At 33.4% G+C, this 24,524-nt stretch overlaps 1 pseudogene; it reads right to left on the bottom strand.

Annotated features, from left to right (window-relative positions):
* Window positions 1–45: 45 nt before the first annotated feature.
* Window positions 46–24,524, bottom strand: part of LOC127546423 (glyceraldehyde-3-phosphate dehydrogenase-like) — a 41,588-nt pseudogene continuing 17,109 nt past the window's right edge.

Genomic DNA, 24,524 nt, shown 5'->3' with positions numbered 1-24,524 from the left:
TGGAGGCTATGCATGTCACAAGTTCATTATATAGTTGCTATAATTCTACTTATTTTCATAACAGAAAATGAGCTTGATAAAAAAAAAAAAAGTTATTGAGGGAAATATCAACACCAGCACCAAAGGTAGAAAAATGTGTGTTGCTGTTAAAGTCACAGGATGGAACCTGATCCTCTATGTAGCCCAAGATGCCCTTGAAAATTTCATGTTCTGCTTACTTCTCCACTTTCTTGATATCATAATATTTGGCAGATTTCTCCAGGCAGCAGGCTGCATTCATAATGTATACATTGGGAATAGGAACATGGAAGTCCAGGCTTCTGAGTTTTTCTTTCAATTCAGGTATAACCCTTCCTATAGTCAAAGCAGAACCAGTGGAAGTGTGGTATCATGTTCTGGATAGCACCATGCCCATCACACCATAACTTGCCACAGTTGCCACCTTCTGTTTTCTGGGCAATAGTAATTACATAAATTTTAGTTATGAGGGCTTTCATAATGCCAAAATTAGCATGACTGACTTTGACCAAGGGAGTCAAACAATGACTATTTCAGGAGGCATTACTGACACTTATAGGAGAATCATTATATTTCTCATGCTTAACTCCAGAATGAGTAGAGATAATGACCTGTTTAGCTCCACACTTCAAGTGTACTCCAGTCTTTTACATGGTGGTAAAGACACCTGTGAGCTCTCCAGTATCTCAGCTGCAGTATCTCTCCATTTAATATTGGTAGAATCCTGCTTTTAAAAGACAGTAATGCCTTTGCAATTGATCATCAGTCCATTCTTCACCTCAACAATATCCTTCAACTTGCTATGAATGAAATCATATTGAAACCTATAAACCATATAGTTGAGGTCAATGAAGGGATCATTGATCACCGCAGTGTCTACTCCACTGAGTTCAATCCAACCATGGACACTAGGCACACAACAGGACCAAAGTTTTTGACTCCATCCATCACTATCTTATTGCAAAGATGATAATGAAATAGCAGATCCTGGCACCAAGTAAAGGAGAAGAGTTGAGAGCCAGACCACCTGCTTTAGTTGAGGTTGTTGTTCATTTAAACACTGTCTCTGTGAATCAGGAAAATAAATTTCCTAGCAGTGTACAGGTCAAGGTCAGAACTCAAGTCAGGGAATTGAATGAAATGGCTTGACTTTTACATTGTAAATAACAGATCTTGCCTTAAGAAATTGATCTGAAACAAAACAATAGAAACTGGTATATGAGAAAGAATTGGCAAAGTCATATTTCTGTTTGTCTTGAATTTAGCAAAATTGATTGCTTGTCTCAGCAGAACAGAATTATTTTATACAAGCACTTTTTATATTGTTTCATTGTTAAAATATTCATTATAATTCCAATAATTCATTCTAATTCCAGTAAATCGAAAAATCCAATGAGTTAACTAAATTCAGTTCAGTTACACTTCAGTTTTGCATTATTTCTCTATATCTAGCATTGCAATTGAGGATAAAAAGAAATAAAATAATGCATATTCTAACATATGTATAGATTTTGTATTATATATATATTATATATATACATATATTTACATATATCTATCGATATCTATATACATAAACACACAGACAGAGAGACAGAAAGAGGCAGAGAAAAAAAGACAGAGGGAAGAAAGAATATTAACAGGGGTGTAGAGAAAGTTCTAAGATGAGGGTAATCAGGAAAAAAGAATTATGGATGGTCTTACTACAGAAGTCAATGATCCTCTCTACAAGAGAACTAAAAATATCCCTCTTACTATACTTAAATTGATTCAGAATTGTGAATTATTTTCTAATATATATATATGTATGTATATTTCAAATACATGCAAAGATAGTTTTCAACATTAACCTTGCAAAATGTTATTCTTCAATTTTTTTCTCTCTCTCTCATTCCCACACCCTCCCATGGACAGCAAGTAATCTAATATGTATTAAACATGTGCACAGAATTAATAATTCTTAAAAGAGGCACTTGAAATGTATAACTATATTAAAGTCAATTAGAGTCAACTAATATTTACTGAATATTAGTAACCAAATAGGAAGAACACAGCTACTAGAAATCAAACAAGAAACAAAAAATAAAATTACAAGCTAAAATAACAATCTCTAGCCTGAAGGATCTTCCCTCCTCCTAGAAACTGAGAAATAATACACTTAAAAAGTAAAAATAAAATAAATACAATATAAAATACACAAAAGAAAGCATTCCAGGAGACTTGGAAGAATAGAAATCTTTTTTAGTTCTTCCAATTGCCACTTGATTAGAAGGTATTGTCAAGAGCTCTAAATGGTTGCATAAAATATATTTTTCAATATTGAAGAGATACAATGGGGAACAATGGTTTTTATAACTGTTGCAGAATAAGTGAGGATATTCCAGTTGAAAGATATTCTCCCCATGTTTTAGAGTACATACATTATCTATTGTCTTCAGATCTGAATGGGAAGGATTTCTTTCTTGGCATTTAGAAAAGCTAGAAACTTATTTGGTCTGTTTCTATCTCTCTATGCTCTCTGTGTTTCTCTGTGCATCTCTCTTTCCTGTCTCTGTCTCTCTCGTTTTCTCTGTCTCTGTCTCTTTTTCTCTCTGTCTGTATATCTATGTCTCTGTTTCTGTGTCTCTCTGTCTCTCCCTGTATCTCTGGCTATCTCTGTCTGTCTGTCTCTCTCCCTCTCTCTCTTTCTCTGTCTGTGCCAATATGAGCACAAGAAGACAGAATAAATTTTCATAAGAGCAAAGGTAGTGGTAGGTAAGAATCACCTTCTAAGAGCCTTAACCAAATTGTATTTATTGTTCAAAGAGACAGAAGTCAGGGGAAAAAAAAATGAGTGTCCTCAGAAAAGGAAAGTCCTTAGTTTATCTATGGATCAAGACAGATATAGACAAAGGAAAAGCTCTGAATATGTATGTGCTATTGTTTTGACAGACTATGTTTTGAATTGGCCAAATGATTTGGTCTTGTTTGGTCAAAAGATAGGAGGTCTTAGTAGGAACTATACAAGGTTACTTGTTCAAGACCAGAAGTTGCTGATCAATGGAGGAACAATCAGAAATTTCAATGTAGGGATATTTGGTTAGAGTCAATTTCTGATCTCAGAAATTTTGACAGGTAAAAAATATACATTTATTAGAAAATTAAAACTAGTGGGGCAATTTACTAATCTAAAATTTTTGCCTCTATGTCATCTTCAACAATGATGGGAAAGAATATGCAATTGAATTTCAGATCTTTATTTCCTAAGTGATAGTCTAGAAATAAACAATTTTGAAAAATCCCTGGATATAATTATGTAATCAAATTTCTCTAGATTATTACCATATTCTTAAAAAATATTGTTGTGGAAAATTTAAGTATCAAACTGAGTTAGAGATGTAAACAAAAGTCAAATTAGAGGGAAAATCTCAGTTTGAATTCTGCCCTTGTCTGGAAATAAAATCGCATAAGTCCTTTTTCCCCCCTTTTCTTTTAGTAAATTTATTTATTTTTAATATGCATTGCTTTATGAATCATTTTGTGAGAGAAAACTAGGAAGAAGAGGTAAAACCATGGAAGAGATTTAAAAAACAGAAGAATGTGAACATACTATGTGTCAATTTACATTGAGTCTCCTTAGTTATTTTTCTGCATGCAGTCTACAGAGATTGTTTTAGATCACTGAACTATTAAGAAGAATCAAGTATTTCATAGTTGATTATCACACATTATTGCTGTTATTGAGTATAATGTATTCCTGGTTCTTCTTATTTCGCTCAGCTTCAGTGCATGTAAAGCTTTCCAGGTCTTTCTAAAATCAGTTTGTTTGATCATTTTTAAAATACAAAAATAATGCTCAAATAGCTTCATATACCACAACTTGTTCAACCAAGCCCCAATTGACGAACATCTACTCATCCAATTCTTTGCTACCACACAAACACACAAAAAAAAGCTATTACAAACATTAGTACATGTGGGACATTTTCCCTCCTTTATGATTTCCCTGGGAGACAGATCCAGAAGTGATGCTGCTAAGTCAAAGGGTATGCACAGTTTTATTGGCCTTTGGGAATAGTTCCAGATTGCTTTACAAAATGATTGTTATCATTTCACAGTTCTACCAATATTGAATCAGTGTCCCAGTGTTCCCATTTCCCCTCCAATATTTATAATGATCTTTCCTGTCATCATGACCAATGAGATGGGACCTCAGTTGTTTTAATTTGCATTTCTCTCATCAAAAGTGATTTAGAGAATTATTCTACTACAGGTACTTTATTTATATAGCTCCAGACAGCTTTAATTTTGTCATCTGAAAACTGTCTATTCATATCCTTTTACCATTTTTCAATTACAGAATGACTTGTATTCTTATAAATTTGATGCTATTCTTTATGTATTTTAGAAGTGAAATCTTTAACATCCCAAAGAGAACTTAAAGAAGGAAAAGGGACCTGTATGTACAAAAATGTTTATGGCAGCCCTTTTTGTATTGACTAGAAATTGGAAATTGAATGGAAGCTCATCAACTGGAGAATGGCTGAATAAATTGTGGCATATGAATGTTATGGAAAATTATTATTGTGTAAGAAATGATCAGCAGTTGATCCAGCAGTTTACTTTTGGGCTTATATCCAAAAGAGATCTTAAAGAAGGGAAAGGGACCCATGCAAAATGTGCACAATGTGCAAAAATGTTTGTGGAAGCCCTCTTTGTAGTGGCTAGAAACTGGAAATTGAGTGGATGCCCATCAATTGCAGAATAGCTGAATAAATTGTGGTATTTGAATTTATGAAATATTATTGTTCTTTAAGAAATGACCAACAGGATGATTTCAGAAAGGTCTGGAGAGACTTACACAAATTGATGCTGAGTGAAACGATCAGGGCCAGGAGATCATTATATACTTCAACAACAAAACTATATGATGATCAATTCTAATGGACGTGGCTCTCTTCAACAATGAGATAAACAAAATCAATTCCATTTATTCAATAATGAATAGAACCAACTACACTGTGAAAGAACTCTGGAAAATAAGTGTCAATCACAACATAGCATTCCATTCCCTCTACTTTTGTTCGCTTGTATTTTTGATTTCTTTCTCAGATTAATTTTACCTTATTTCTAAGTCCAATTTTTCTTGTGGAGCAAAATAACTGTATGGATATGTATAAATATATTGTATCCAACATATACTTTGACATATTTAATATGTATTGGTCTACCTGCCATCAACGGGAGGGGATGGGGGGAAGGGGAAGAAAAGTTGGAACAGAAGGCTTTACAAGGGTCATTGCTGAAAAATTATCCATGCATAAATCTTGTAAAGAAAAAGCAATAAAAAAGAAGGAAATGAAACACTTAACAGAAAAACTGAACTGCTCCCAAGCTTTTCTCACACCAACAGCAGATTAAGCCTCTGCACTGGTTTTGGAGTGACACTACCCACAAATACTTGGAGTACAACAAATTCCCAGAAGATACTTCGGGAAACTTCTGAAAAGATTTATTTCAATCACACAGGGGGAAAGGATTCCAAGCTCAGACCACAGCATAAGGAACCCAGGGCAAGGAGCTAGGATGGGGAGCCAAGGTGTTGTGGAATTCACATATCACCAGGAAATCTACCATGAGTCTCTTTGACTACTCAGTCCTGGTTAAAAGCCAGTGATTCAGAGATTTGCTGTAAGACATCCAAAGCAAATACAAAGGGAAGTTGTGAGGGTCTGAATCCCAACCACAAGACTTGACCATGCCTACCCAGCATTATGGAAAAGACAAATAACTTCTTACAAAATAGATTTGATGAAATGGAAAAAAGCATATAACTCCTTACAAAATAGAAACAAAAAAGAAACCAAGTCTTGAAAAAGAGAATTTATGAAATGAAAAAAAAAATGCAATGATAAAATAATTCATTAAAATATTAAATTGGCCAAATACAAAAGAAACTACAAACGTATCTGAAGGAAATAATTCACTAAAATTAGAATTGAAAAATGGAAATGAATGACTCAATGAGGCATCAAGAATCAGTCAAACAAAGTCAAAAAATGGAAAAAAAATAAGAAAATGTAAAGTTACCTTCTAGCAAAAATAACTAACCTGGAAAATAGATCTCAGAGAGAGAAAAGTTAAGGATTATTGGATTTTCTGAGAATCATATTGAAAAAAAATTATCCTAGATATCAATTTTCATTCAATCGTCAAGGAAAACTGCCCTGATATCCTAGAACCAGAAGGTAAAATAACCATTGAAAGAATTCTTTAATCACCTCCTGAAAGAGACCCCAAAATGAAAACTCTAAGGAATATCGTAGTTAAATTTTTGAATTATCAGATCAAAAAATATATAATGGAAGGAGGGAGAAAGAAACAATTGAAATATCAAGGAGACACAATAAGGATTAACAAGGACCTAGAAGCTTCCAGCTTAAAGGATTGAAGGTCCTGGAATCTGATATTCTGAAGGGCTAAAGTTGTTCTTAGCAACCAAGAATCAACTATCCAGCTAAATTGAACATTACCTTTCAGGGAAAAAGATGGATATTCAATGATATAAGGGGATTTCATTTATTTCTGATGAAAATAACCAAGCTGAACAAAAAAAAGTATCTTCAAATACAGAACTCAAGAGAAATATATAAAGGCAAAAAGGAAAGAACTCTTGAGAACTATATATCTATAATGGTTATACTTATAAAGTTTGGGTATAATTTGATTGTATTGGGATAATATGAAAAAGAAACTAGAGATGGAAGAGGGGACCAGAAAAAAAAGGAAAATGGAGGAAAAATGAGAAAAAATTACATGTCATGAAGCGGCAAAGAGCTATTATAAATGAGGAAAACAAGGGAGGGGGATGAATATTGTATGAATCTTACTCATATCAGATTTGGCTCAAAGAGAAAACATCAGATATATTTGGTTTCACATAGAAACTTGTCTCACCTAATAGGGAAGTGGTAGAGAAAAGGGATTAAGAAAGAGAAAAAACATTACTTGAGATAAATATGATGACAAGAAACATAGAATTACTATTTTGAATTGTGAATGTGAATGTGATGAACTCTCCAATAAAATAGAAATGAATAAAAGACTGGATTAAAAAGCCACAATCCTTACACCATGTTGTTTACAAGAAACACCTTTAAAACAGTGTTATACATACAGAATAAATGTAAAAGGCAAGAACAGAATCTATTATGCTTTAGGTGAAGTAAAAAAAAAAAAAAAAAAAGCAGTGGTCCAGATCTTAGATCAAGCAAAAGCAAAAATAGAACTAATTGAAAGAGATAAAGAAGGAAACTATATCTTGCTAAAGGTATCATACATAATGAAACAATATCAGTCCTAATTATATATGCACCCAGTGATATAACATCCACATTCCTAGAGAAGAAGTTAAGAGAGCTGCAAAAAGGAACAAACAGCAAAATTAAACAAGTGGGGAATATCAACCTTGCTCTCTAAGAACTAGATAATTTGAACCAGAAAATAAATAAGAAAGATGTTAAGAAGATAAATAGAATTAAAGAAATATTAGACATGATAGACTTTTGGAGAAAATTGAATGGAGACAGAAAGGAATATATTTTTTTCTTTACTGTTCATGGAGTCTATACAAAAATTGACCCAATATTAGAGCATAAAAACCTCAAAATTAAATGCAGAAAGGCAAAAATAGTAAATGCATGTTTTTCAGATCACGATGCAATAAAAATAACATGCAATAAAAAGCCAGATGAAATAAGACCAAAAATTAACTAGAAACTATATAACCTAATCCTAAAGATTGAATGGGTGAATCCACAAATCACAGACACAATAATTTCATCCAAGACAATGGCAATAATGAAGCAATACACAATAATTTGTTGAATGCAGCCAAAGCACTTATTAGGGAAAATTTTATATCTCTAGATGTTTACTTGCATAAAATAGAAAAAGAGTTGAATGAATTGGACTTACAAGTAAAAAAGCTAGAAAAGCAACAAATTGAACACACCCAATTAATTATCAGATTTGAAATTCTGAAAATAAAAGGGGAGATTAATAAAATTGAAAGTAAAAAAAAAATCTATTGAATTAAGAAAAACAATAATTGATTTTATTTTTTTTTTAAAAAGCACAATACATAAAGCATTAATTAATTTGACTAAAAATGGGAAAGAAGAAAATCAAATTGTTAGGGGGTGGAATGAAGATAATGGAGAGGACACAGATTTTATTCTGATCTTCTCCCATGATTCTCAACTAATTACCAAATCCAGCCTCTGAATTAGTTCTGGATAGGCAGAATCCATAAATATTGGAAGTGCAACAAATTACCAGCAGAAGATAATTTTGAAGAGCTCCAAAAAAAGGTCTATTTCAGTTGGGCACACAAGCTGTGCATACCCAAGGCAGGGTGTGGACTCTGTAGTGGTGGTAAAGACTTCACAGAGCAGAGAATATAGGGGGAGGTTTCTTCAGCAGTGTTGACTACTCTGCTCTGATTGCAAGCCAATAGAACAGCAGAGAAGTTATAAAACATCCAACACAAAGACAAAAGGCAAAGAGTGAACCTTGAAGCACTGGAGTCTCATGGTACCTGACCATGCACAACCAGCATTGGGAGAGACACAGCACAGACTGAATGTAGCCACTGCAGCTTGACTGCCACTGATAGAGGAAGCTTGGAAAAATCTCCCTTAACCTAAAAGCAGATCCCATTTTTAAATGAATAAAAAGGCCAAGATAGTTCTGCCCATAGATAAGTTTTTATGTGAAAGAGAACCACAGAATTCATACCCTGAGGAGAGTAAAAGCAGATTGTCTCCAGATGAAGCCCCAAAGAGTGATATATCACAAAGGGATCTCCTAAAAGAAATTATAAAAGATCTAAAAAGAGAGCTGGAAGAAAAATGGGAAATGGAAATTAGAACTTTATAAGAGAGTTTGGAAAAGGCAACACAAAACAGACTTAGTGAAGTGGAAAAATCATATAACTCATTAAAAGATATATCTGACAAAATGGAAAAGGAAAACAACTCTCCCCAAAAAATTTTGAAATGGAAAAAGAATAACTTCTTTAAAAACAGAATTTGTGAAATGAAAAAAAAAATCCATAGAACAAAACAATTCATTTAAAAATTGGACAAATATAAAATGAAGTAAAAATAAAGTAAATGAAGAAAATAAGTCACTAATAATCAGAACTGAAAAATGGAAATCAATGATTCAATGAGACATCAAGAATCAGTCAAGCGAAACCAAAAAACAACAACAACAAAAAAAATAATAAAATACCTACTTGGGAAAACAATTGATCTGAAAAAATAGATCTAGGAGATAAAATCTAGGGATTATTGGAATCCCTGAAAAACCATGATGAAAAAAAGAGGCTAGACATTATTTTTCAGGAAATCACAAAAGAAAAGTGCCCGGGTATCACAGAATCAGAAAGCAAACTATCCATTGAAAGAATTCACTTAACTCTTCCTGAAAGCGACCACAAAATTAAAACTCCAAGAACTATTGTAGCTAAATTTCAGATCTATCAGACCAAAGAAAAAATACTACAAGCAGCCAGGAAGAAACACTTCAAATACCAAGAAGCCACAATAAGGATTACCCAAGGTCTACCTTATTGAATCAAAGGGCCTGGAAACTGATATTCTGAAAGGCAAAATAACTTGGAATGCAGCCAAGAATAAACTGCCCTGCTTAACTGAGCATTTTCTTCCAGGGAAGAAGATTAGGCATTCAATGAAACAAGTGAATTCCATTTATTTTTGATAAAAAGACCAGAGCAAAACAAAAAAAAAATTTGGCCTACGAATATAGGACTCAAGGGAAGCATAAAAAGATAAAAAGAACTCTTGAAAACCTATTTCTCCTTATGGGTATACATAGAGACTGCATGTATCATTTGATTTTACTGTTATAATATAAAAAAGAATGTAAAAGTGGATAGGGGATTGTAACAGAAGAAGGGGAAAGTGGAGGTCAAATAAGGGAAATCACATCTCACAAAGGGGCAAAGGAAACCTATTATATTTGAGGGAATGAAGAGGGAAAATTAACATTGTGTGAATCTTACTCTCATTAGATTTGACTCAAAAAGAAAATATTAGACATGTGTGGTTTACAACGAAAATTCTCTCACTTTATTGAAAAATGGGAGAGGAAAGGAGGAAAGGGAAAGGTTAAGTTAAATAGAAAGGAAAACAGAAAAATTTGAGGGGAAAGTATAAGAAAGGAGTATAGACTCTAAAGAAGGAGTGCTGCTTGAGGCAAGTGGTGCTCATAAGTAAAACACTGGGGAGGAGGGGAAGGGGAAAATGAAAGAGTAAAGTATAATCTGGTGATAATATGATGAAAGAAAATACAAAATTAGTAGTTTTAACTGTAAATGTGAATGGGGTGAACTCTCCCATAAATTGGAAGCAGATAGCAGAGTGGATTAAAAGCCAGAATCCTACAATATATTGTTTACAAGAAATGCATTTAAAGCAGAGTGATACATATAGAGTTAAGGTAAAAAGTTGGAGCAGAATCTATTAAACTTCAGGTGAAGTAAAAAAAAAAAATAATAAACAAACAACAACAACAACAACAATAACAAACAGTACTAGCTATCCTAATCTCAGATCAAGCAATCAAGCAAAAGCAAAAACTAATCTAATGAAATGAGATAAGGAAGGAAACAATCTTGTTAAAGGCTACCATAGAAAATGAAACAATATCAATATATACATATATATATATATGTGTGTGTGTGTGTGTGTGTGTGTGTATGTGCATGTATATATATGTATATATATACATAGATACATATATAAGTATGTGTGTGTGTATATATATATATATACATATATATGTGTATATATATATATGTATATATTACATATATATATAATATATACATATACAGATATTAAAATACCATGGAAATTCCTATAGGAGAAGTTGAGAGTTGTAACAAGAAATAGAGAGAAAATCTATAATAGTGGGATATCTCAACTTTCCTCCATCAAAGCTAGAAAAAACAAAATACAAAATAAATAAGAAAGAAATGAAAGAGGTAAATAGAATACTACAAAAGGTTGGTATGATAGTTCTTTAGAGAAAATTGAGTGAAGACAAAAAGGATTACACTTTCTTTTCAGCAGTTCACTGAAGCTATACAAAATTGACCATACATTGGGACATAAAAACCTCAAAAGCAAATGAAAAAAGGCCCAAATAGCAAATGCATTTTTTCAGACCACAATACAATAAAAATTACACTTAATAAAAAGCTAGGGGAAAATAACCCAAAAAGTCATGGGAAACTATATTTTCATCCTAAAGAAAGAATGGGTAAAAGAGGAAATCATAGACACAATCAATAATTTCATCCAAGAAAATGATAATAATGATATAACATATAATGCATAAAATACAGAAAGAAAAGATCAATGAATTGGGCTTGCAACTAAAAAAAAAACCTAGAAAAACAACAAAAACCTCCCATTCGAATACCAAATTTGAAATTATAAAAATAAAAGGAGAGATTAATAAAAATGAAAGTTAAAAAAAAGTATTTAATTAAAAAATAAAACTAAGAGTTGGATTTATGAAAATACCAACAAAATAGATAAACCTTTAGTTTTATCTAATTTTAGTAAATTTAATTAGAAAAAGGAAAGACAAAAACCAAATTGTTAATCTTAAAAGTGAAAAGGCAGAACTTTCCATTAATGAAGAGGAAATTAGAGCAATAATTAGGAGTTACTTTGCCCAGCTTTATAGCAATAATTTTGATAACCTAAGTGAAATGGAAGGATATCTACAAAAATCTAGATTGTCAAGATTAACAGAGGAGGAAATAAATGACTTAAATCCTACTTTAGAAAAAAAAAATAGAACAAGCTATTAACTATCTAAGAAAAAAAAAATTCCAGGACCAGATGGATTTACAAGTGAATTCTACCAAAAATTTAAAAGAAAAAACTAACTCCATTACTATATAAACTATTTGGAAAAAATAGGTCAAGAAGGACTCCTACCAAATTCCTCTTATGACAAAGATATATTGCTGATATCTAAACGAGATAAGATGAAAACACAAGAAGAAAATGATAGACCAATTTCCCTTTTGAATTTTGATGCAAAAATGTTAAATAAAATTTTATCAAAGAGACTACAGAATGTCATCCCTTTTAATCTTGTTTCTGTTGGGTTGAACAATAGTAAGAGTTAAATTTTGGTTCAAGCATTAATTGTTGAGTCACAAACACCAAGAAGTTTAGTGATTTTCTATGGTTTTGGCCTAAGATCATAATACTATATTGACGCCAAATATTGTAGATTCATAAGATCTTAGAATTTGAAGGGTTCTCTTAGATCATATCTAGATTAGATAATTCCTGTACAGCAATGCCTTTCTGAAATAGAATGAGAAGTGATCATATAGTTACTATTTCATCACTTCTAATTATAGTCTTTTCACCATGTTAGATTGTACTGCATTCTTCTTTTTGGATAGCACTAATCATTTATGAAGGTCCGCTTCCTTATAATGTATCTAAAACTGTATATTTGTAGGTTGCCCTTCTTCTTACTTTTTCTCTTCTGGGGATAGGTGCAACAAATTTAATTCCTTTTCTGAAATATAGTATTTTTGGTATTTGAAGACAGAATTGACCTTCACTCTGTCCCTTTTTCCAAGCTAAATGACACTTCTTTCTGCTTTTCCATAGTTAATAGCTTTCTGCTTTTAACTGACGTATCACTAATGGACAATTTCTTAAAGCCAAATGTCAAAGGGATTAGATTCAAATGAGAGAAGCAAAAAAGACAATATTTCAGGAAACAAAGTGTTTTAGTTAATCTTGGTAATTTATTTAGATGAAAAAATTGATTCATGCATCAGAAAATTAAGTATTCATTACTGGCCCAAGTGAGGGTCTAACATATTATTCCTCAAACCATTCACATCATTAATCCTTTCTTTTTTATTGTTGGGTATTTATTGGGAAATTAATGCCCCCCAACATGCACTGAGTACCACTTTAGCTTCATCCAGATAATTTTGGTATGTTGTTATTTTTTTCAAAGTTTCCTTCATATGATTGCTAAATGATTAGCTATTTGTGCTTTGACTTCATTATTGATTTCCATTTTAGTTTTTAATTTTCATCTGTGTCTTTTGTGTGGTTTCCAAAAAATAACTACTTTTACTTTATTACATTCTAAAAAGATATATTAACTATGTCTGCCCTTGCACAATTGTTTGCAAGATCTTTATGCTCTTATATAACATCATTTTTTTTTTAATTTTTAAAATTCTATGTAGAGCTGAGAAGTATGCATATGTTTGCTCTATCATTTAGAAGACATTCCTCTTGAAATTCGGTTGTCTGGTGCATTTAAGGAGCAAATTCTTTTCAGGTCTGTTTTTCTTTCTGAAAATGTTTTGACATGTCTTTATTATTAATCATCCATCTCTTTTTTTTTTTTTCATTTATGATTAAAGTCAGATTTTTCAGGCTCAATGACACTGTGCTACATACTAAATTCTACTGATCTTTGGTCTTTGGGAAATATTCCTTTTTTTTTTCCTGATAATCACAAAATAGGCTCTTGTTATTAAATTTTATTTTCTTTTTATTTCAAGATTTTTCTTCTTATCATTTGTAGAATTTGTTGATGAAGGATTGGTTTTTAAATTTTAATTGCTATGAGTTTGGAGGTTTTAGCCTTTGGTTTGAATTATGTAAAAACTACTATATGAATTATTTTAATTGGCATTTCATTTTGGCTTTCTGAATTTCTGGAGAATTCTCTTGTTTTATTTTTACATCTGTTTTACCTTAATATGTACTATGTTATTATTAATCAAAAAAATACAAATTAAGACAACTCTGAGATACCACTACACACCTGTCAGACTGACTAGAATGACAGTGAAAGATAATGCAGAATGTTGGAGGGGATGTGGGAAAACAGGGACATAATACATTGTTGGTAGAATTGTGAATGCATCTAGCCATTCTGGAGAGCAATTTGTAACTATGCTCAAAAAGTTATCAAACTGTGCATACCCTTTGACCCAGGAGTGTTACTACTCCCAAAGAGATCTTAAAGAAGGGAAAGGGACCTGTATGTGAAAGAATGTTTGTGGTAGCCCTCTTTGTAGTGGCCAGAAACTGGAAACTGAGTAGATGCCCATCAATTGGAGAATGACTAAATAAATTGTGGTACATGAATAATATGGAATATTATTGTTTGGTAAGAAACGACCAACAGGATGTTTTCAGAAAGTCCTGGAGAGACTTACATGAACTGATGCTGAGTGAAATGAGCAGGACCAGGAGATCATTATATACTTCAACAACAATACTATATGATGATCAATTCTGATGGATGTGGCCATCTTCAGCAATGAGATGAACCAAATCAGTTCTAATGGAACAGCAATGAATTGAACCAGCTACACCCAGTGATAGAACTCTGGGAGATGACTAAGAACTATTACATCGAATTCCTAATCCCTATATTTTTGCTCACCTGCATTTTTGATTTCCTTCACAGGCTAACTGTACAATATTTTGGAGTCCGATTCTTTTTCTACAGCAAAATAATGGTTTGGATATGTATACTTATTTTGTATTTAATTTATACTCTAATATATTTAACATGTATTGCTCATTCTGCCATCTAGGGGAGAGGGTAGGGGGAAGGAGGGGAAAAATGGAACAAAAGGTTTGGCAATTGTCAATGCTGTAAAATTACCCATGCATATAACTTGTACATAAAAAGCTATTAAAATCCTATATATAGTATGTTAAAGATCAATATATTTTGCATAGATAGTGAGCATATTTCCTGTTAGTGTATTTTTTACTTTTCCTTCTCACTTGTTTTTCACTTCTGTGCATTTTTGTTTCCAATCTATTCTCTTTTGTTTCTTCTGTGATAAATGTCATAGAGAATGCATGTTTCTAGTGTATTATTTTTATTAATATGTCATATATAATATGTTAAACAATATGACAATAATAATAGTATAACATAAAACTTCATTTATTTTCAGAAATTATGTTCCCATAATTTTCATTTCTTTATCAAAACACTCATATTTATCAAAGCACTCATAAACCTTATCTTGTAATTCCCCATTCTCCTGACATTCTGCAAGGTCCTTTGTCTTATCACATGTTAGATAATTTTCCTTTGTGTTAAAGTATTTATTTAGTGATTCCTTTACCTATTTGATGAATCTGAAAGTCATATTTACTTCTGTTAATATTTTTTTCTTTTTTTATTATTTAGTTTTTAGTATATATGAAGGTTTCTGATTTTTTTCTTTCTGATGTAAATAGTCATTTCAGTCCTCCCCCACAAAGCTTTATTTTTTTTTCCTTATTGTTTATTTTCTCACTCAGTCTGTTCTAATTGTAGTTCCTTTAAGTGTAGACCTTAGACCTTCTCAGACATGTCCCTTCCTGTACAATTCATGTTTCACCAATCTAATTCTTTAACCTGTATGATTATGGGGGCACATAAATGGTCCTCACTTAACAGAATTTCACACAGTTCTTTTACATAAAGTATCTTATGTATTATCTTGTGTCCTTTGTTTTTTAGTTTTTTGACCTGGAACTTATAGTTAAGAAAACTGCAATGCTGGGGTTTTGCAATGCAAAACTGGATAATTTCTGAAGTTTAACTTTCTGAGGTTCTAGGAGGATGTAGTATGGAGTGTGGGACATGTGACTGAATGCTATTTTAAGCCCAAATGTAAGTCTGACTTTCTTTTCATTTTCTTCTTTGCTCTCTTGTAGAGGTCTTTTGGTGCACAGAATAAATACTAGCCCCAATAAACATTTTCCTACCATAATAATGGAAACATATATAGCTAAAGGGGAAGGTGAATAAGGCATAGGATTGAGTGTTTTTGCAAACCTATGTTTTTGTGCTTTAATTTTGTTGCAAGAATGTGTGTTGGATCTTTTACTTTTGTTACAAGCGTGTGTATTGGATCCTTGAGATTTATTGCAAACATATTTGTCAAATTCTTTGAGTTGACTAATATAGCTTCCCTGTGGGTAATATTATGGGCAATGAGTGAAAAGTGTTAAGTAAGATCAGGGCATGATTTAGTTCATTGTTTTTGGTAATGGTGTTTTTTACTTGTTTGCTCTCTTCTGTTGAGATTTTTTTTAAACCTCTTAGATTAGTATCAGCCCATAAAGAATGTTAAAATAGCCTTATCTTTAGTACATATTTCTGTTTTAGAGAAATTTAAGACATTATAATGATGAAAGAAAATATCTAGTCTTCCATTATTTTAGTCAATGAAATAATCTTTTAATTTACTTTCCCATCTCAAGAGTACTATCACTCCAATACATTCTATTTTTAGCTGTCAAAGTTATTCTGCTAACTATAGATATGAATATGTTCTGGATCAATAAACACAAGTGGCTCCCTATTATCTCCACTATCTAACAGGATTCTACTTTTTGTCACTTAGAGATTTTTAAAATGTATTCACTTCCTGACTTTGTAATTTTCTTATATTTTCTTCTTCTTTAGAACCTCTATGATCCAGCTATATTGTTTTGCTTGGAGTACCTAAAACTACATCAATGTGTTTTATACAAACTATCTTGTATACCTACAATGCTTTGTGACTTTCTTTCCATCTTTCCATCTCTATCTCTTTTATGAATTAGCTAAAGCCTTTTATTGTACATAAGCCTTTCTCAATTCCCTTGATGATTTTGTCTTCCCTCTGTTGTTTATCTTCAATTTTTCCTGGATATGTGTGCATTAAACATTGTTGGTTATGCATTGTCTCTCCTCACAAATGCTGGGGAATACACTTTGCATTCCTTTGTATCTCTATTTCTTAGCATGTTGCCTGGAACATTGTAGTTGCTTAATAAATACATTTTGATGGAGTCATGTAATATCTGTTACCTATTAAAATTTTATAAGCTATATTGAAAGTGCTCCCTGAGTCACATCCTAAGTTTTTCCATATCTGTCTTAGTTTCTAGAATACCTTCAGTTCAAAATTTTCATGAAATCTTTACCTAAATAGTTTTTATTGTCAAAATCAACATTTTCAAATTCAACTCAAATGCTGTCTCTTCATAAAGTCTTCCCTGACCTTCTCATTGAAAATAATTTCTCATACATTGCACCTCATAACAGGGTATCCTTTCTGCACTTTCCAAGATCATATTTACATAATTTTTTTTTTTTATAAATTTTATTTTATTTAATAATAACTTCGCATTGACAGAATCCATGCCAGGATAATTTCTACAAGACATTATCCCTTGCAATCACTTATGTTTCGTTTTTTCCCCTCCCTCCCTCCCCCCCCCCAGGATGGCAAGCAGTCCTATATATGCTAAACATGTTGCAGTATATCCTAGATACAATACATATTTGCAGAACCGAACAGTTCTCTTGTTGCACAGGGAGAATTGGATTCAGAAGGTAAAAATAACTCGGGAAGAAAATCAAAAATGCAAATAGTTCACATTCATTTCCCAGTATTCCTTCTTTGGGTGTAGCTGTTTCTGTCCATCATTTCTCCAATGAAACTCAGTTAAGTCTCTTTGTCAGAGAAATCCACTTCCATCAGAATACATCCTCATACAATATCGTTGTCGAAGTGTATAATGATCTCCTGGTTCTGCTCATCTCACTTAGCATCAGTCCATGTAGGTCTCTCCAAGCCTCTCTGTATTCATCCTGCTGGTCATTCCTTACAGAGCAATAATATTCCATAACATTCATATACCACAATTTACCCAGCCATTCTCCAATTGATGGGCATCCATTCATTTTCCAGTTTCTAGCCACTACAAACAGGGCTGCTACAAACATTTTGGCACATACAGGTCCCCTTCCCTTTTTTAGTATCTCTTTGGGGTATAAGCCCAATAGAAACACTGCTGGATCAAAGGGTATGCACAGTTTGATAACTTTTTGGGCATAATTCCAGATCGCTCTCCAGAATGGCTAGATTCGTTCACAACTCCACCAACAATGCATCAATGTCCCCGTTTTCCCGCATCCCCTCCAACATTCATCATTGTTTTTTCCTGTCATCTTAGCCAATCTGACAGGTGTGTAGTGATATCTCAGAGTTGTCTTAATTTGCATTTCTCTGATCAATAGTGATTTGGAACACTCTTTCATGTGAGTGGTAATAGTTTCAAATTCTTCATCTGAAAATTGTCTGTTCATATCCTTTGACCATTTATCAATTGGAGAATGGCTTGATTTTTTATAAATTTGAGTCAGTTCTCTATATATTTTGGAAATGAGGACTTTATCAGAACCTTTAATTGTAAAGATGTTTTCCCAGTTTGTTACTTCCCTACTAATCTTGTTTGCATTCGTTCTGTTTGTACAAAGGCTTTTTAATTTGATATAATCAAAATTTTCTATTTTGTGATTGGTAATGGTCTCTAGTTCATCTTTGGTCACAAATTTCTTTCTCCTCCACAAGTCTGAGAGATAAACTATCCTATGTTCCTCTAATTTATTTATAATCTCGTTCTTTATGCCTAGGTCATGGACCCATTTTGATCTTATCTTGGTATGTGGTGTTAAGTGTGGGTCCTTGCCTAATTTCTGCCATACTAATTTCCAGTTATCCCAGCAGTTTTTATCAAATAATGAAATCTTATCCCAAAATTTAGAATCTTTGGGTTTGTCAAACACTAGATTGCTATAGTTGACTATTCTGTCTTGTGAACCTAACCTTTTCCACTGATCAACTAATCTATTTCTAAGCCAATACCAGATGGTTTTGGTGACTGCTGCTTTATAATATAATTTTAGATCAGGTACAGCTAGACCAACTTCATTTATTTTTTTTTTCATTAATTCCCTTGAGATTCTCGACTTTTTATTGTTCCATATGAATTTTGTTGTTACTTTTTCTAAATCATTAAAATATTTTCTTGGAAGTCTGATTGGTATAGCACTAAATAAATAGATTAGTTTAGGGAGTATTGTCATCTTTATTATATTTGCTCGGCCTATCCAAGAGCACTTAATATTTTTCCAATTATTTAAGTCTGACTTTATTTGTGTGAAAACCTTTTTGTAATTTTGCTCATATAATTCCTGACTTTCCTTTGGTAGGTAGATTCCCAAATATTTTATGCTATCAACAGTTATTTTGAATGGAATTTCTCTTTGTATCTCTTGCTCTTGGATTTTGTTGGTGGTGTATAAGAATGCTGAGGATTTATGGGGATTTATTTTGTATCCTGCTACTTTGCTAAAATTATGAATTATTTCTAATAGCTTTTTAGTAGAATCTCTGGGGTTTTCTAGGTATACCATCATATCATCTGCAAAGAGTGATAGTTTGGTTTCCTCATTGCCTACTCTAATTCCTTTAATCTCTTTCTCGACTCTTATTGCAGAGGCCAGTGTTTCTAATACAATATTGAATAATAATGGTGATAGTGGGCAACCTTGCTTCACTCCAGATCTTACCGGAAAGGTTCCAGTTTTTCCCCATTGCATATGATGCTTACTGAAGGTTTAAAATATATGCTCCTAACTATTTTAAGGAAAAGTCCTTTTATTCCTATGCTCTCAAGTGTTTTTATTAGGAATGGCTGTTGGATTTTATCAAATGCTTTTTCTGCATCTATTGAAATGATCATATGGTTTTTGTTTGGTTGGTTGTTGATATAGTCAATTGTGTTAATAGTTTTCCTAATATTGAACCAGCGCTGCATTCCTGGTATAAATTCTACTTGGTCATAGTGTATTATCCTGGGGATGATTTTCTGTAATCTTTTTGCTAATATTTTATTTAAGATTTTAGCATCAATATTCATTAGGGAGATTGGTCTATAATTTTCTTTCTCTGTTTTCGGCCTACCTGGTTTAGGTATCAGTACCATATCTGTGTCATAAAAGGAGTTTGGTAGGACTCCTTCAATCCCTACTTCTTCAAATAGTTTATTTAGCATTGGAGTTAATTGATCTTTAAATGTTTGATAGAATTCAGATGTAAATCCATCTGGTCCTGGGGTTTTTTTCTTAGGGAGTTGATTGATAGTTTGTTCTATTTCTTTTTCTGAGATAGGAGTGTTTAGGATATTTACTTCTTCCTCTGTTAGTTTAGGTAAGCTATATTTTTGGAGGTATTCTTCTATTTCATTTAAGTTGTCGAATTTATTGGCGTAAAGTTGGGCAAAGTAACTCCTAATTATTGCTCTAATTTCCTCTTCGTTAGTGGTGAGTTCTCCCTTTTCATTTTTAAGACTAACAATTTGATTTTCCTCTTTCCTTTTTTTAATCAGATTTACTAAGGGTTTGTCTATTTTGTTGGTTTTTTCATAGAACCAACTCTTAGTTTTATTAATCAATTCAATAGTTTTTTTACTTTCAATTTTATTGATCTCTCCTTTTATTTTTTGAATTTCAAGTTTAGTGTTTGATTGGGGGTTTTTAATTTGTTCCTTTTCTAGCATTTTTAGTTGCAAGCCCAATTCATTGACCTTCTCTTTCTCTATTTTATACAAATAGGCCTCTAGAGATATGAGATTTCCCCTTATTACCGCTTTGGCTGCATCCCATACATTTTGGTATGATGTCTCATTATTATCATTTTCTTGGATGAAGTTATTGATTATGTCTATAATTTGCTGTTTCACCCAATCATTCTTTAGTATGAGATTATTTAGTTTCCAATTATTTTTTGGTCTACTTTCCTGTGGCTTTTTATTGAATGTAATTTTCAATGCATCATGGTCTGAAAAGGATGCATTCACTATTTCTGCCTTACTGCATTTGAGTTTGAGGTTTTTATGTCCTAATATATGATCAATTTTTGTATAAGTTCCATGAACTGCTGAAAAGAAGGTGTACTCCTTTCTGTCCCCATTACATTTTCTCCAGAGATCTATCATATCTAATTTTTCTAGTATTCTATTTATCTCTTTGACTTCTTTCTTATTTATTTTGTGGTTTGATTTATCTAATTCTGAGAGTGCAAGGTTGAGATCTCCCACTATTATAGTTTTACTGTCTATTTCTTCTTGCAGCTCTCTTAATTTCTCTTTTAAGAATGTAGATGCTACACTACTTGGTGCATATATATTTAATATAGATACTTCTTCATTATTCATTCTACCCTTTAGCCAGATATAGTGCCCTTCCTTATCTCTTTTGATTAGATCAATTTTTGCTTTAGCTTGATCTGAGATCAGGATGGCTACCCCTGCTTTTTTGGCTTCACCTGAAGCATAGTAGATTTTGCTCCAACCTTTTACCTTTAACCTGCATGTATCACCCCGCTTCAGGTGTGTTTCCTGTATACAACATATTGTAGGATTCTGGCTTTTAATCCATTCTGCTAACCGCTTCCTCTTTATAGAGGAGTTTACCCCGTTCACATTTATGGTTAAAATGACCAATTCTGTATTACTTGCCATCTTGTTAACCCCGGTTTATGCTTTTCTCCCTTCTTACTCCCTTACCCCCTCCCTTACCCCCCTTCCCAGTATTAAGCTTGTGAGCTTCCCTTGCTTCTCACAGCCCTCCCTTTTTCAGTATTCCTCCCCCCCCCTTAGAGTTCCCCCCCCCAACTTGCCCCTTTCCCTCCCAGTTACCGTATTCCCTTCCACTTGGCTTATTCCTTCCTTTTTCACTTTTCCCTTCTCACTTTTCAATGAGGTGGGAGAAGTTTCACCATAGATTGAATATGTCTAAAATTCTTCTCTTAATGCCAATTCTGAAAGCAGTAAAATACTCACTATTTTCATCCCTCTCCATTCTTTCTCTCAGATATACTAGGTTTTCTTTGCCTCTTCATGAAATGTAGTACCCCCACTTTCCCTTTTTTCTAGTACAATGTCCTTTCCACAACTAGTTTCTAGAACAAGGTATACATGTATTCTTTATACATCTTTACAGCCGAAATATAGTTCCCAAGATTAATCTTTACCTTTTTAGATTTCTCTTGAGTTCTGTGCTTGTAGATCAAATTTTTTTGTTAAGTTCTGGCTTTTTCATCAGAAATAGATGAAATTCGCTTATTTCGTTGAATGTCCATCTTCTTCCCTGGAAAAAGATGCTCAATCTCGCTGGGTAAGTTATTTTTGGTTGCATACCAAGTTCCTTAGCCTTTCGGAATATCATATTACAGGCCCTTCGATCCTTTAATGTGGATGCTGCCAGATCCTGGGTGATCCTTATTGTGGCTCCTTGATACTTGAATTGGGTTTTTCTAGCCGCTTGCAGTATTTTTTCCTTTGCCTGAGGGTTCTGGCATTTGGCCACTATATTCCTTGGTGTTTTGATTTTAGGATCCCTTTCAGTAGGGGATCGATGAATTCTTTCAATGTCTATTTTACCTTCTGTTGCTATGACTTCTGGGCAGTTCTCTTTGATAATTTCCTGGAAGATAGTGTCCAGGCTTTTTTTTTTCATCATACTTTTCTGGAAGTCCGATGATTCTCAGGTTGTCTCTCCTGGATCTGTTTTCCAGGTCTGTTGTCTTCCCCAGAAGGTATTTCACATCCTTTTCCATTGTTTGATTTTTTTGGATTTGCTTGACTGATTCTTCTTGTCTCCTCGAGTCATTCAATTCCAATTGTTCGACCCTGATTTTCAGTGAGGTATTTTCTTCACTCACTTTTTTAAGATCTTTTTCTAATTGTCCAATTGAGTTCTTTTGTTCTGTGGAATTTTTTTCCATTTCGCCAATTTTGTTTTCCAGTTCACCAATCCTATTTTTCAAGGATTTGGTTTCTTTATCCACTCTCTCTTTAACTGACTTCTCCAGGCTCTTTTGCCAAGCCTCCCTCTCCTTTTGCAGAGCCTCCCTCTCCTTTTCCCATTTTTCTTCTAGCTCCCTTGTGAGAGCCTTTTTAATTTCCTCCATGAGATTCATCTGTGCTGAGGGACATAAGGTCTCCTCCTTCGGGGATTCACCTGGGGACTGTTTGTTTTTAGTCTCCTCAGGGTTTGGAGTCTGCTCTTTATCTGTATAAAAGCTGTCCAGGGTTAAATTCTTTTTCAGTTTCTTGCTCATTCTGTCTATTTATCAAAGACAAACTATCAAAGAAACAGAAGGAAAAAAAACCCTTGAATGGAGGCTGCTTTCTTTGGGGGAGGGGCAGGGTATTCGTGAGGCACGGGTCCTACTGTGCTATGGCGCCTGCGCGCTGAGATCCGAGCGCTCTGAGATCCGAGCGGGCTGAGACACTGTGGGGGAGGGTTGGCCAGGTCCCGAGAGACTCCAGCTGTTTGGGGTTGTATTCTTCACCCCCGGTGTTTTTAGCTTCTCTGCTGGGCTGCTGACTTGCTCCTATAGCAAAGCTCTCCCCGCAGAGACGGCTGCGATCGCGCCCCACCCCCTCTCCGCTCTACCCGGTTCTGAGCTGCTATCTGTGCTCTGGTTGCAGCTGCTGCCCACAGACTGCTTCCAAATACCGTCCCCGCCCTCGCGCAAAAACAGACCTTTCTTGACGAGTCTCAAGGATGGTTTCTCTTGGTAAGTAATTGTATGGTTTTTTTTCAGTCGAGCATTAATTCAGAGGCATGAAATGAAATGAATAGTGAGAGAAAAACACGGAGGTTACACAGAAGTGTATTTCCTCTCCGTCATCTTGGCCGGAAGTCCTTACATAATGTTTTAATACAACCTATTTTATCAATTCTATGGTACCTTTAAAGACCAGAGATTGTTGTAGCAATTTAAAGTATTAATTTATTCCTACATCTAGTAGGGAGAATGCCTGAGAGTGAATCACCAATCTTATGAACCAGATTAATAGTCAACATTGTTCTTGAAAAACCACAGAGAGTATTAAGAAGGACAAAACCAGGAGTTCTAAGACAGAAGAAAGAGAACCAAGAATGTGATATTATCTAATACATGACAGATGATGAACTATCACAGGAGACCAGAGTATCAGTTCCATTTTTTGACATATTACGTATGTAACCTTGGAAAAGTGACTCTAACTCTGTAAGTATTAGTTCATTCATCAATCAAAAGAGGATGATTACCTCTGTGCTACCTATTCCCAGTAGTTTTGAAGAAATCATATGTGGTTATACAAATAAAGAATTTGTTGTATCTAAAAGTATTATACAAATGTGTTCAATGTGACATTGCTGCCTTTGGGATAATAAAAAGTCCAAATGAAGTTTCATTTTAAAAGAACTTTTTATTTCATTTCAGCCACAAATTGTGTCTCAGCTCAGGTAGATTCCAGAGATGGGTATGTTCCAAAGGAATTGATAATGTCAGGCAGCTGGTAGGAGTCAAAGTTAAGTGCTCCAATGCAGAACAAAGGTCTCCTTTGCTCATGTCTCAGGAAAGCAATAGAACATCTATCATTTAATCAGAATTAATAAGAATGTCTTCCTTCTCATTAATTGGACTCCCTTTAGAGGTTTCATCTTTTTAAACTTTAAAAATTCTAAATGTTTGCTTCCTAGAATATAAAATTCAAGGTCCTTGTATGGAAGATGCTATAAACTTTTAT

This window comes from Antechinus flavipes, chromosome 2 (assembly GCF_016432865.1).
Source record: "Antechinus flavipes isolate AdamAnt ecotype Samford, QLD, Australia chromosome 2, AdamAnt_v2, whole genome shotgun sequence".
In the NCBI taxonomy this organism is placed as follows: domain Eukaryota; kingdom Metazoa; phylum Chordata; class Mammalia; order Dasyuromorphia; family Dasyuridae; genus Antechinus; species Antechinus flavipes.
Note: the sequence above shows the minus strand (reverse complement) of the source record. Positions and strands in the feature narration are given on the sequence as shown.